At 36.6% G+C, this 14,231-nt stretch overlaps 1 long non-coding RNA gene across 1 annotated transcript in view; it reads right to left on the bottom strand.

Moving 5' to 3' along the window:
* Positions 1 to 9,362: 9,362 nt before the first annotated feature.
* LOC115292943 overlaps positions 9,363 to 14,231 on the bottom strand; it is a 28,164-nt gene continuing 23,295 nt past the window's right edge. The window contains exon 3 of the long non-coding RNA XR_003909251.1: positions 9,363 to 9,540. This is a non-coding gene — a long non-coding RNA (uncharacterized LOC115292943). The remainder of the gene's footprint in view (positions 9,541 to 14,231) is intronic.

The following is a 14,231-nucleotide window of genomic DNA, read 5'->3' as shown; positions in this document are numbered from 1 at the left end:
GTATATATACACAATGGAGTACTACATGGCAGTGAGAAAGAATGAAATCTGGCCATTGGTAGCAAAGTGGATGGACCTTGAGGGCGTCATGCTAAGTGAAGTAAGTCAGGCGGAGAAGGACAGACACCATATGTTTGCACTCATAAGTGGAACAGGAGAAACTTGATGGAGGAACATAGAGGAGAGGAAGGGGAAAAGTAGTTGAGAGGGAAGGAGGCAAACCATGAGACTCTTAAATACTGAGAACAAACTGAGGGCTGATAGGGGTAGGGGAGAGGGGAAAAGGGGTGATGGGCATGAAGGAGGGTATTTGTTGGGATGAGGACTGGGTATTATATGAAAACCAACTTGACAATAAACTATAAGAGGAAAAAAAAAAAAGACAAATCAGTGAGGAAAAAAAAAACAAACAAAAAAAGAATAGGGTGCCTTAGTTGTTAAGCTAACTCGGGTCAGGGCATCTCACAGTTCCAGAGTTCAACTCCCACATTCAGTGAGCTTGTGACCCGCTTAGGGTGAGCATGAGCCCTGCTTTGGGTGAACTCCACTTCTCTCTCTCTCTCCCTTTTTCTCCTATTCCCCATAGGATTCTCTCTCTTTCTCTCTCTCTGCCCCTCACTCACTTGAGCCCTCTTTCTCTAAAAATTAAAAAAAAAAAAAGAAGGTTTTTTTGTCTTCACTTATTCCTTCTCTAATGTTTTTGCTTTCTTTATATAGATTCAGGTTCTGATGCTTATCATTTTCCTCTCCAAAGAAATTATTTTAATATTTCTTGCAAGGTAGATACAGTGGTAATGAATTTACTCATTTTTATTGGAGAAAATCCATTTCTCTTCCACCTTTTTAAGGTTACTTTTTCAGTGAACAGAATTTTAGTTTGGTGTTTTTTGTTTTTTCCTTAACACTTTAAATATCATATTATACTCCCTTCTTGCTTCCATGATTTGAGGAGAAATTGTATGTAAATCTTATCTTTGTTCCTCTGTAGGTAAGGTGTCTCTCTTCCCTTCTCCCCTTCTACCTCTTTTCTGGGTTTTTGGTTGATTTTTAGTGTGAAACTAATATACCTAAGTGTAGGGTTTTTTGTTTTTTGTTTTGCTTTGTTTTGTTTTTTACATTTATCTTGCTCTGTGTTTTCTGAACTATGGGATCTGTGGTTTAATGTCTGACATTAATTTGTGGAAATTGTCTTTTTTTTCATAGATTTTTTTTCTGTGCTTTGTTTTTCCTTGATATTCTCAATATAGGTATATTACAACTTTTGTAGTTTCTTGGCAGTTATTGGATATTGTGTTCTAGCTTTTTTCAGTCTTTTTTTCTTTATGCTTTTTAGTTTGGTCAGTTTCTATTGAGATAGCCTCAAATTCAGAGATGCTTTCCTCAGCCATTTCCAGTGTACTAATAAGCATAACAAAGGTTTTTTTTTATTTCCATCACAATGTTTTTGATCTCTAGTATTTATGTTTAGGTCTTTCTTAGAATTTGTCTCTCTGTTTACATTGTCCGTTGGTTTTTGCCTGTGTCTACTTAAGCCTTTAGCATCTTAATTGTTTTAAATTTCTAGTGTACTAATTTCAACATCACTGCCATATCTGAGTTTGGTTTTGAAACTTTCTCTGTGTCTTCAAACTGTGTGTTTTGCCTTTCAGTATATATTATTTTGTTTTTATATTTGGAAATGCACTAAGTATGTGGAGCTGCTGTAAATAGGAGTTTAGGAATGCAGTGGTGAGGTTTGATGGGAGACGTATTCTGTCATTTTATGTGTTGGTCTCAGAAGCTTTGCAGTGAGCCTTTATCCCTGGACTGTGAACTTGATACTTGCTCTCAGTCCCTCCCATGAACCTTTCAGTGTGACGGGATAGCTAGAGTGGATTGGAATTGGGTTCTTCGCTGCCCCCGGGTCAGTTAGTTTCTGATAAAACTCCAGAAGGTTAGGTTCTGGTTAAATACTTTCCCCTAAGGACAGAACGTTTTAAGAAGAACAGAGTGCTCTGGCCTGTTTCACCGCGGTGCCTTTTGCTGGAAGTGCTTCCACTTGCTGGAAGCATGAGGGGGCTTTTCTCTAATATTCACTGTGAGAACCTGGTTGAGTTCCTGGATTTAAAATTCACGAAGTTTGTGGACTCCTGACGACTGAGTCCCCTGGAGATTTAACTCCCAAACTTGTCCGCTCTGACTCTCCATCAATTCATCAGTATTATTCAGACTGTTTCTTTTACCCTGGCTCTGGTTCTTGAAGACATGTGTGCCAGTGGTTGGTGGCCAATATGGGGGCAGCAGTTTGCTCTGTGACCTCATTTCTCTGATGGATCTAGAGAAAGTACTGATTTTTCAGTTTATTTAATTTTGTATTTGTTTGAAATGAAGTGTCAACTACCAGTTTCTTGTGTGTCAGACTAGAAATTGGATGTCAGTTCAAGGGCTTTTAATCTGTGTGTGTGTGTGTGTGTGTGTGTGTGTGTGTGTATGTGTGTGTGTGTGTGTGTGTGTATTAATCTCTTTTAACTGGAAGCTCTGGCTTGTTACCTTACCCTATAAATTATTTGATTAAATTAGCGTTCCTCTAAGCCCATGCCACTTCTGATTAGACCTTAGTAAACTACAATGGATATCAGGTGAAATCAGACACTTTTGAGTATTTGCTGTCATTGCCCTTGGGGCATTTATAGCAATCCATTCATAGTTCAGAGTACTCTCTATTGTTCATACAATGCCCCCATGTATAAGGACTTTCTCCTTCTCAGTAAAGTGTATCCTACTAGTTATTTCAGTTGTGTTTAATTATTCACTGGAATTGTTCTGTACTTGATTCAGGGAATTATAGTCTTCCCTTTCTGGCTATCTATTCTCTACCTTTTCTCACTTTATGTATATGTGTATGTGCATGTGCATGAATGATATAGTTCTCTTTATTTCCCCTCTCCTTTTTTTCGTACACACACACATGCACACATTTTATTGACACTTAAGTTTATGTATGAATGAATATCTCTATAGCAATAGCTTTTAATCATTCTTTACAAAAATAATTTTTGGATGACCTTTATTAAATTCAGCCAGTATTTACTGAGGCTCTATTGTTTGCCTAACACTAAATTATACATTGAAAATACAGAGGTGAAGAAATCATCTGCAATCTGCGTTTCAGGAGTTTATAGACTGGAAAGATTTGAACATCTTCCCTATCTTACAAAATAATCTCTTTATGAGACACTTGGTATATGTCTTGTCACTCAGCCCCATGACTTTCCAACTTGTCTTAAAAGTGCCTCAGCCTTAAATTTTATAAAACGTCTAATTGTCTTAAAAACTTGTACTGTCTCCCTGTAGTTTTGATGATTGAAGAATAATCCTAGCAAAGTTTCAAGAGGATATTTGTAACTTGCCTTTCTAGGTGCACTTCACTGGACGATGAATTTCCAGGCATATCTCAATGGGCTGTAGGTGCTATGAGGAAAATAATTATACTGATGAAGTTTTGGAGTCATAGGGGGTGGTTTGTGAGTTCTGGAGCTGATGGCTAAGAAAGAATCTTGAAGACATCTTTAATGCAGAAAAGATTTTATTAAAGCATAGGGACAGGACTCACGGGCAGGAAGAGCTGCATAGGGTCATGATGGGTAACTCATTGTATACCCGCAGGTTGGGAGGGGCTTAGGAATGGAATAAGTCTCTAAGGAATTTTGGAAGCAAGGTTTCCAGGACCTTCATGAGCTAGCTGTTGCTAGGGTAACAGCATTTATTATTGTTGAATGACACCTCAGTCATGAGACCCTTCAGATGTATATTAGGGGGCCAAAGCTTGGAGTATGATTGCCAGCATGTAGCTTGTTGAAATAAAGGAAGTAGAGATAATGTTAAGGTCAAAATCTCTTTTGCCCCTAGCAAAGTTCATCATTGAGGCAGCTGAGCTCTTAAAGGGAGGTAAAATTCTGGGGGTTTCAAAGACTTGTCAATGGGCTATAGGCAGTAAGAGACTTTACTTTTTCATTTGCCTTAGTTTCCTGCATTATCAGGGCAGCACTTAAACCCCTTTCCTTTCTTTTTGACTAGCCAGGAGTGTCCGAGGAATATCACCCATATCCCACCTGGGGAGGTGGGGGTGGTGTGCTAGCCTGTATTTTGCTCTCAGCGTGTCCCATCCTCCCTTATCACTATCACCCCCCCCCCCTTTTTTTTTCATGCTCCGTGGCTGTTGACCAGCTGCTTCCTGCATCTCTCCACATACTCTGATCTCTCCCTAAAGTTTCTTCCTCCAATTGGAATACTACCTTCACCAAGTATCGGCTTCTATCTGAGATTCCCACTCCTGTATCAACCATGTGTTGATCCCTGTGTCAAACCAAAAGTAATGCTTCCCTCACCTCGATTCTTACAATTGTCCTGTGTATTGCTAGGTATCTTAGTTTTAGGTTCAGAGCTTTGCATTCGAGGATCTGTAGAATAATTAGTCACAATGAATAGTCCAATAGTCCACCTCCAATAAATGTAACATTATTAGGCAGAGATTGGAAAACTAAGCAAACCAAACAAAAATATTCCAAACCCTCAATAGACGCATTCATATGTATTTGATAAAAATGTTATTTTCCTGAACTTTTAGCTCTTTACAGTTGAAACAGAACAAAAGAATTATTAGTGGTTCTGGGGTAATTTGAGCCTAATTCTGAGGCACATTATGAGGTCATGTTTCCTGTGGATTTAATGACAGAATTGCATAAGTAAGAGCTTCAGAATCATTCTTAATTAAAGTGACTGGAAAATGCTATATAGAAGACTCCTTTACAATGGCCCAGAAAAAGGCACTGTTAAAATGTAAATAGAACATTAGAGTTTGGCCTTGGAAAGGCCAAAATATAGCTCATTCCTTCCTTCTTTCATCGTTAGTAAATTTTAGTCCTTGTAATGGAAGATACCCCCAAGAATACCACCATTCAGTGAGGACAGTGGAGAACTATACTACAGAAAACTCCTGTACTTCCCCTGGAAGCTTTCCATCCCTCTTCCCATGATTCATCATTCCCATTCTGTCCCACTTTAGTGCTCTGATTGGCTCCAGTTGATAAACTTTTCAAAGGAAATTGTAGTGTGTTTACATTCATGTCACTTCTACTAACATGTGAATGGTTTAGTTTCTTTCATGTCTTTACCTTGAGCATTTAGCACAAGTTGAACCTGAGAAGTGCTAAATATGTTTTTAAATACCTAAATGAATTAACAGAAGAATAAAGATATGTGGTTCAAGAAAGCGAACAGAGAAACGGATATTTGAGTTGGTACAAAGGCCTGAAGGTGTGGTGAGAACATCTCATGAAAGAGAACATTGTTTCTTCAGTGGCTAGCCGACAGTTCACCTCCAGCTGGCCCACAAAGTAGGCACAGAACCTTGGGCAGAGCATCAAAGGATTTGAGTTCTAAATCTAGCCCTACCACCATGTTGCTGAACTATCAGCTTAAAACCACTAGTTTTTCTACCTCCAAATACCTCTAAAGTTTGTATTTGTTTTATAAAGCTAAATAAGATTATATAGATAAGAGGACTTGATTAGTAAAATCATTGTTGGAATGAATGAATTTATAAAGTGCTATAAGTCACGTATCTAAAGAGCTGTTGACAAACTGGAGGCCTATGGTTATACACATCAAATTTAATAGCTTATTATGTTAAAAAAAGTAGCTGCAAGTCTGAACTGGCTGAATGACTTATTTCTTCCCTGGGCAACTATTATGCACCTGCCTTTGAGTCATGGTTAAATATGTTTTCTCAAATAATTGAAATCCAGCTGACACTAAACCAAATCTCCGTTTCAAACTGAAGATATTTTAAAACACACTAAAAAGAACAAGAACTTTGTTATTTTGAAAATGAGGGAACAAGACCTATTTTGAAGGAGTTAGTACGTTCTTGAAGAAGGAAAATATTGCATATTATTTAATTAAGATTTCAGAGATTATTTACCCCTTAGTGACTCTTAGCTAACGCCACCACTTAGCTGAAAAGACACTATCTACAAACAAAATAGGCAGACCCTTACTGGTGTGAAGAATTTCGTAAGGATGTTTTATTTCACTTTGGATTGTTTTAAACTTTTTAAAATTTTGAGATATTTTTAGAATTGCAGAGGAGTTGCAAAAATAGTGCAGAGTTCTATCCCCTTCATTCTGACTCTCCTAATGTTAATATCTTATATAACCATAGTACAATTATCATGACTAAGACCTTGACATTGTTACAGTGCCATTAACTAAGCCATACAGACTATTCATATTTTACCCTGTACCAAGATCTAATCTAAATGCACATTGCATTTAATTTTCATGTCACCTTAGTCTCTTCCATTCTTCAGGTTTTTCCCTGGTCTTTCATGACTTTGAGAATATGGAGGACTATTGGATGGTTATTCTGTAGAATATCCCTTTAAGATTGTCTGCTTTCTCATGACTACATTGGAGTTATGCAGTATTAGGAAGAGAACTACCGTGATGATGTGCTTTTCTCAGTGTAGTGTATCAAGGGTACTCATGAGTCAAATGAGGTCACATTCTTGTAGGGAGGAATCTGGCTCCCATCATCCCTCACTTACTTACTTACCTGTTTAATTTCAGAATATATGAGTCATTAATACCCCATTGGAAACAACTGCATCAACAAAGGTAGAGTGCTTATGTATGCATTTTTTTGGTGTTAATATTACAGACTTTGCTAATTTCCCACACTAGTTAGGTCATCACTGTTTCTCCACACCCTTCACTAAGGTTGTTTCATACATTTCTACTGTAGTTAGATTCTTTGTCACAGTCTTTATTTCTTCCTGGATGCCTTGAACTTCTGTGTATTTTCTTTTTAATTTGAATACATTAAGGCTTAGTATTAAGCTATAGAGTTCTGTGAGCTTTGACAAATGCAACATGTCCTATATCCGTCATCAAAACATCATACAGAGTTGTTTTACTGCCTGAAAAATTCCCTGTGATTCACCTATTTAATTCTTCATCTGTTTTCACTCTTCCTGGCAATCCTTAATCTTTATACCAACTTTATAGTTTTGCCTTTCCCAGAATGTCATTAATTGAAATCATAGAAAATAGAGCTTTTTTATTTAACAATATATATTTAAATTTTCTAGATTTTTGTGTCTTGACACCTCATTTTTTAAAATCACTGAATAATCATTGTATAGAACGACTATAATTTATTATCATTAGCCTATTAAAAGATATTTGGGTTGCTTCCAGTTTGGGTGATTATTAGTAAAACTGCAATGAACATTCACATGCACATTTTTGTGTGGATGTACATTTTACAATTAGTTGGGTAAATACTTGGAGTGGGATAGATGTATTCATTGCACTGACTATAAAAAAGGGCCAAATTGTCTTCCAAAGTGGATATACCCACCACATTTTGCATTCCTACTAGCAATAAATAGCCCTGCTGCTTTGCATTCTCATGAATGCTTGGTATTGTCATTTTTTTTGTTTTTATTTTAGCTTTTCTAGTAGTTGTGCAGCAGTGTTATTATTGTTTTAATTTGCCATTTACTAGTGAAAAATTATGAGACCATCTTTTCCCATGCATTTTTTTTTCATGTGTTGATTTTCTATTCAGATCTTTTACCCATTTTTAAACTAGATTGTTTTATTATTTCTTTTTAGGTTTTGGCCACAAGGCTTTTATCAGATATGTGTTTTGCAAATAGTTTCTTCAAATCTCTGATTTCTTTTAGCAGTGTCTTTCTCAGGATTTAAGTTTTTAATTTTAATGAAGTCCAACCTAACGATTTTTCTGCTATGTATTTGGCTATAGCTGTTGTATCTAAAAACTAATTGCCAAACACAAGATCATTGAGATTTTCTCTGAAGTGTTTACCTAGAATGTAATACTTTTTGGTCTTCTAGTTATGTCTGTATTTCATTTTGAGTTAATTTTTGTGAAAGACGTTAAGGTCTGTATCTTTTTTATGCTTATTTATTTTTGAGAGAGAGGGAGATAGAGTGTGAATGGAGGAGAAGCAGAGAGAGAGAGAGAGAGAGAGAGGGAGGGAGAGGGAGAGAGGGGAGGACACAGAATATGAAGCAGGCTCCAGGCTCTGAGCTGTCAGCACAGAGCCCAAAATGGGACTCGAACTTCCGAACCATGAGATCATGACCTGAGCTAAATTTGGAGGCTCAGTAGATTGAGCCACCCAGAAGCCCCTGGACTGTGTCTTCATTCATATTTTTTAATATGGAGATGCAATTATTCCAGCACCATCTATTGAAAAAGACATTACTTTCTCCACTGAATTGCCTTTGCTCCTTTTCAAAAGACGAGTTAAATATATTTGTGTGAGTTTATTTCTGGGCTGTCTATTCTGCTCCATTGATCTGTGTGTCTATATATTTACCAATAGTCCATTGTCTTGATTACTCTAACTTTATAGTAAGATTCTTGAAGCCAATTAGTGTCAGTCCTCCAACTTTATTTTTCTTCAGTATCATGTTATTTGAAGTCTTTTTACTTTCCATATATACTTTAGAACCAGTTTGTTGACGTCTACCAAAACAATAAAACTTGCTGGGATTCTGAATGGGATTGCATTAAATTTACAGATCAGGTTGGGAAAAACTGACATCTTAAAAATGTTAAACCTTCAAATTAGTGTACATAGAGTATCTCTCTATTTAGATCATCTTTGATTTCTTTCATCAGAGTTTTGCAGTTTTCTGTGTGATGATCTGGTGCATGTTTTGTCAGATTCACACTTATTTTATTTCTGGTGTTATTGTAAGTGGTACTGTGTTTTTAATGTCACATTACAACTGTGGGTTGCTGGCACATAGAAAAGTAGTTGGCTTTTTTAATATTAATCTGGTGTCCTATAATCTTGCTACAATTGCTTATTAATTCCGGGAATACATTTGTTGATTAGTTGGGCTTTTTATATGGACAGTCTGTCACCTGTCAACAAAGACAGTTTTACTTCTTTCTTCCCTCTCTGTGTACTGTCTATTTTCTTATCTTATTATGGTAGCTAGACCTTTTAGCTTGATGCTGAATAGTAGCGGTGTTCCCACTACCTTGATCCCAATTTTAAGGGAAAATGACCTAGCTTTCAGCCTTAAGTATAATGTTAGTACTAGGATTTTTTTTTTATTGATGTTCTTTATCAAGTTGAAGGAGTTATTTTTTAGGTGCTTTGTGGGACTTGTTGTTCACCTTACTTTTTTTTTTTTTAATGATGGGTAAAGTATCATCCCTGGAAATAAAAACTATAGGAAGTTTCTTAGAGGAACATTAGTAGAAAGTTACAACATTTTTATGAGAAGGAAAAAGTTTTAAAAAAATGTATCTCTTAAAACTTCCCTCACTGCCCTCTTTCCTCATAAAGCTCTTGATGAAATGAGAGGCTGACTGGCTGACAGCCCCTCTATTTTCTGTTCGATCTCAATCAATCACATCAGTTATGGACAAGTTTGTTTTTCATTTTGCTCCATGAAGTAGCTCCACGAAAGCTGTCTTTCAGCGTCTTTGTTCTCTTTTGCAAACTCCAAAACCTTTATTTAACAGAAAACACAAACCCAGTCACATTTTTGCATCATGCTCCTTAATAAAACTTTCTTCCCTCCATTTCTCTTGAGACCCCAAAATAGCGAAACTTTGTACAAAAACTTGGTTTTTATTTTTTTTTTAATGTGTTATTATTTACTTTTTGAGAGTGAGACAGAGATAACACTGATGAGAGAGAGAGAGAGACAGAGGGAAACAGAGGATCCAAAGTGGGCTCCAACTGACAGCAGAGAGCCCGATGTGGGGCTCAAACTCACAAACCGTGAGGTCATGATCTGAGCTGAGGTTGGAGCCATAACCAACTGAGCCACCTAGATGCCCCAAAAACCTGGTTTTAAAAATCTGTTATAATATTTACCAGCTACACAACATGGACTATTTATTCTTTCTGATCTTCAGCTTCCTAGGGGATGCATATTCTTTTTCTGCCTTATTATATTCTTACCTATTGCTACTTTTGAATACTAATGGAAAAATTGATATAAAAATCTTATACATAGTAGATTTGTAATAAATATGATTTTCCCCTCTATTTAAAGTAATATTTTAATCTGTCTGAATTTAATCAACAAGAAGTATAATGATGGAAATTTTAGATTATTTAGCAACTTACTGAGGAAGTCTCATCACTGATTGACTAATGTATTCTAATAGATGAGTATCCTTTATAAAAATATATTTTTGCTAAAAATAAGGTCATATTGTAGAGAAATAACTGTAGTGGAGTTTGATAAATATATACTAACGCGATGAAGTCAATGTATGGAGCAAAGTAATTTTCCTAGAGAGACTGAAGCACAGGGAAACACAAGGGTCCTCTTTGATCTTAAAAATATGCATATTATTATATTATTTAATATATATTTGCATAGTATAGATGCATAGTTAAGCACATTATAGATTATATACAATAATATATATCCATGCTTTGGTCTATAAGGTCATCTTAATGAGATTGTCACTGGGTCAGTGACACTAAAATAAAATGTAAATAAAGGTAAAAAACATAGCTGAAGAGAGAATGTATTAGTCACCTGTGGAAGTGAGGGATGTGAGATTCAGAGGATGTTGGCAGAGTCCCTGAAAAGTCTGCCCAAGGAGGGGTTTGAACACAACAGTTTCACCTGTGACTTCTCATTGTGGAGAAGGATGAATCTGACTGAGTCGATCTAGGGACACGAGAGCCATCAATGTCTTAACACCATGTTCTAATCTCATAATGCCTAAACTACCTTCTGATTATAAATTGGCTCTCCAAGGATTGATTCTACCTACAGAGATAAAATGTAAATTGGATAAATGAATTGGAAAGTTCCTTCAAAGGGGAAAAGATAGATTTTGCATTCAATGTTTATTCATTAGTAACATGAGTTGTTTAATAATGAATCTGTTCTTAAGAGATGGAGATGGTCTTAGAATGCCGAGAGATGAGAGCTTTTTTAGGCTCACAGAGATTAGGTACTTTTTATGAAAACTCATTGAATTAAAGCTGTTCTTTAAGGTCTGTTGGGTTATTTTCTTGAAGAGCTGCCCAGGAGGCAATTCTTTTCAGTAAGGAGTTGATGAACAGTGTGAAACATGTTCAGGGGGTGCTTGCCTTAATGCAGAAAGGCGTATGAGAGTTTAGATATCTGAGGTAAAATAGGGAAGAAGGAGTGGGGGAGTGAAGTTTTGAATGAAAAAGAGGCTAAAAAGGTAAGTTGAGGCCAGAGAATAAATGCCTGTCTAGTAAAGGATTATAGACAATAGAGAACTTTTCCAGGGCAGTTTATGCTGAGAAATGATATGACCAATATGTGTTCTCTATTCTTAGATAACATTAGCATTAAAATGTATTGGTTTTAAACAGTAACCAAAAACACTGAGAGATGTACCATTATGAGCAGTCTTCTGGTTTGGTTGTAGTATAGAATATATAATGGATCAGAAACCTGAGAATAAGAGATGAATTAAAAAACACATGTGGAGGGGCACCTGGGTGGCTCTGTCAGCTAAGTGTCTGACTTTGGCTCAGGTCATGATCTCGAGGTTTGTGGGTTCAAGCCTCATGTCTGACTCTGTGCTGACAGCCTTGGACATCTAAGTACTGTCTTTCCCACATGTTCTATTACATGTATTTTGATTCATTTTCCTTTTAATATAAGATCCTTATTTTGTTGATATTAGACAAAATCTAGATTTCCCAGGCTAATCGGGACAGAAACCAGAAATCAGGAACAACCGAAAATCTCCTAAGACGCTCAGATTAATGTCAAAGATGCTGTGGTTTTCCACAATCAAGGAAGATTTTGGATGAATACCCAAGGAACCAAGATGTAGAGAATTTGGGATCCTTGCCATTATCCCAAATAAAGTTTCCAAATAAATATGTTGTATTAATGAATAACACTCTACATTTGTGTCACATACAGTATATTACAGATGTTACTTGTCTTAGAAGTTTAAAATTTACCTACATTTATATATACTAGTAAAAAAATCACAAGAGGTCTTAATATAGGTGTGGACAGAACCAAGTTTTGACGTGGATGAAACAAGGTGCATGATAAACAATATATGTATTCACGTATTTATTCCTTTAATTCATCACAGATTTTTTGAATGCTTACTTTATGTCAGGCAGTATGTTAACTGCTATGAATAGAGAGATGATTCAGTTCCTGCCTTCACAGTAATAACATTTCGGAAAGAAAAACTACCAAATTATATAATGTGCTATGAGATACCTAGATAGAGAATGCCTAATTGGGACCTGGTGTGTTGGAAAGTTTCCGGGAAATGTTACATATCAACTGAGGCAAACTGGTGTACAATACAGTGTTTCAGGCAGAGGAGAAATCATTTTTAAAAAGTCCAAAAGCCAAAGATAGGATAGGGAACTGGATAGATTTCAGCCTAAGCTGAGTATTGTGTAGAGTGAGGGGATAGTTCTGTAGAATCAGGCTGGCAACGTCAGCAAGGCATAGTCGGAAGGGTATGGCTAGTCATGATGTGGACACTTAACTGCATTCTGAAGTCAGTGAGAAGCCAGTGGACATAAAAGGACATTGACATGAGTTAGAATATTTACTGTTGCTGGCGTGTCAATTATAGAATGGGAATCAGATCTTAAGCAGAGTCACTGGGCACATCGTTAAAAAGGAAGGACTATAATGAGTTGAGGTGATTCAGTACAACGTTGTGACAAGTAGTATTCAAAAGAAGTAAAAGAATTGGAGTCCTAAGAGGACCTAGAATTAACAAGATTTGGTGATGGTTTTGGCATGAAGAGAAATAAAACGTTGGCAGGTTGGATGTGCGGTTCCTCGTCTTAAGCACCTGCGTTGGTGGTAGTTAACCTGAGCTATCGGACTCAGAGAAAGGAGCAAACTGGGACTGGGAGATGAGAACAAGGATTCAGTTTCAGAAGTGTTAAGTCTTCTGAGTTTGTGTGACCTCTGAGAGGAAATGTCAGTTGGATGTGGTAGTTTTAGGAATCAGTAGGGAGTTCTGAGCTGACAGAATAAGATTAGTGAGTCACCAACATAAATACAATAATGAGAAGGACACCAAGTGCTCATTTAGAACATATTATGTCCTAGTTACTATTTTAAATGCTTTACTCATACTAAGTCTGTAATTCTCACAATAACCCTTTAATGTAGATACTAATTAATGTTGTTCCCATTTTATAGATAAGACACAAAGGCAAGGAGAGGTTAGTAAATGACAGAGCCAGGATTGAATCCAAACAACTCGGTCTCCGCATCAGCGGTCTTACCCACTGAGGTAACTGAAGACATAGGAAGATTAATTCATGACCCAAGGAAAGTATGGAGTCATAATAGGAGCAGCCTCAGCGAGAACCCATCTTTCTCCATTATCAATAATATGTCAGAGATTTAAAGAAGAAGAAATATATACAAAAGAGATTTTAAAAAGAAAGGGATAGAGGGAAATGCTGTCTGTGTTATACTGCAAAGAAAATATATTCTAAGTCATAAGGAGTGGTTAATCTTACCAAATTCTGTTCAGAAGTCAAGGAGATCAGGCCTAAACTGCACTCATTGGGCTTGAAACATAATGAACCCAACTATGAAAAGTTTTAGATGTTGTGCTAAAGGGTTTGGCTCTTGTTCTGTGGCCCAGTGATTGTCTGTCTGAGTTTTGTGCATCAGGAATAAAGGCCAAGCAATAGCTAAGAGATCTAGATTGTTCAGTGTTTTGGATAAGCTCCTAAGCTTGGACCGAGAGATGAAGCTACTCCGAATTTCTCATACTGTTTACTCTTATGAGGAAGATTCTACCTTGTACACCTAGTCTCGGAAACACTGTTGTATTTGCAGTGTGAAAAAGCTTTTCATGGTGAGTTTTAAATGACTTAGTTTGGCAGTTAGGAGGTTCATTAAGAAACTAGCAACTCCGGGACATACTTGGAAATAAAGAACTTCCCTACACTATGCTGTTTAGTTAGAAATATGCTTTTTTTTCTGTTGCTTAGAAATGATACTTTAATATGTCTGTAATTCTACAAGCATTGGACGAGGGGTTCCAATTGAAAGTGTTGGGTTTGTCTGTTTGTTTAATTATTTATTTTGAAGAACTACAAAGAAAGAGGGGAAAAAGACATTGTTTTCTGTCTGCTGCTTTTCAAAAAGCCGTAATTGAGCACAGCTGTGATATGACACAGACCTAAAAC

This window comes from Suricata suricatta, chromosome 5 (genome assembly GCF_006229205.1).
Source record: "Suricata suricatta isolate VVHF042 chromosome 5, meerkat_22Aug2017_6uvM2_HiC, whole genome shotgun sequence".
NCBI classification, from domain to species: domain Eukaryota; kingdom Metazoa; phylum Chordata; class Mammalia; order Carnivora; family Herpestidae; genus Suricata; species Suricata suricatta.
This window is presented reverse-complemented; position numbering and strand designations above follow the sequence as displayed.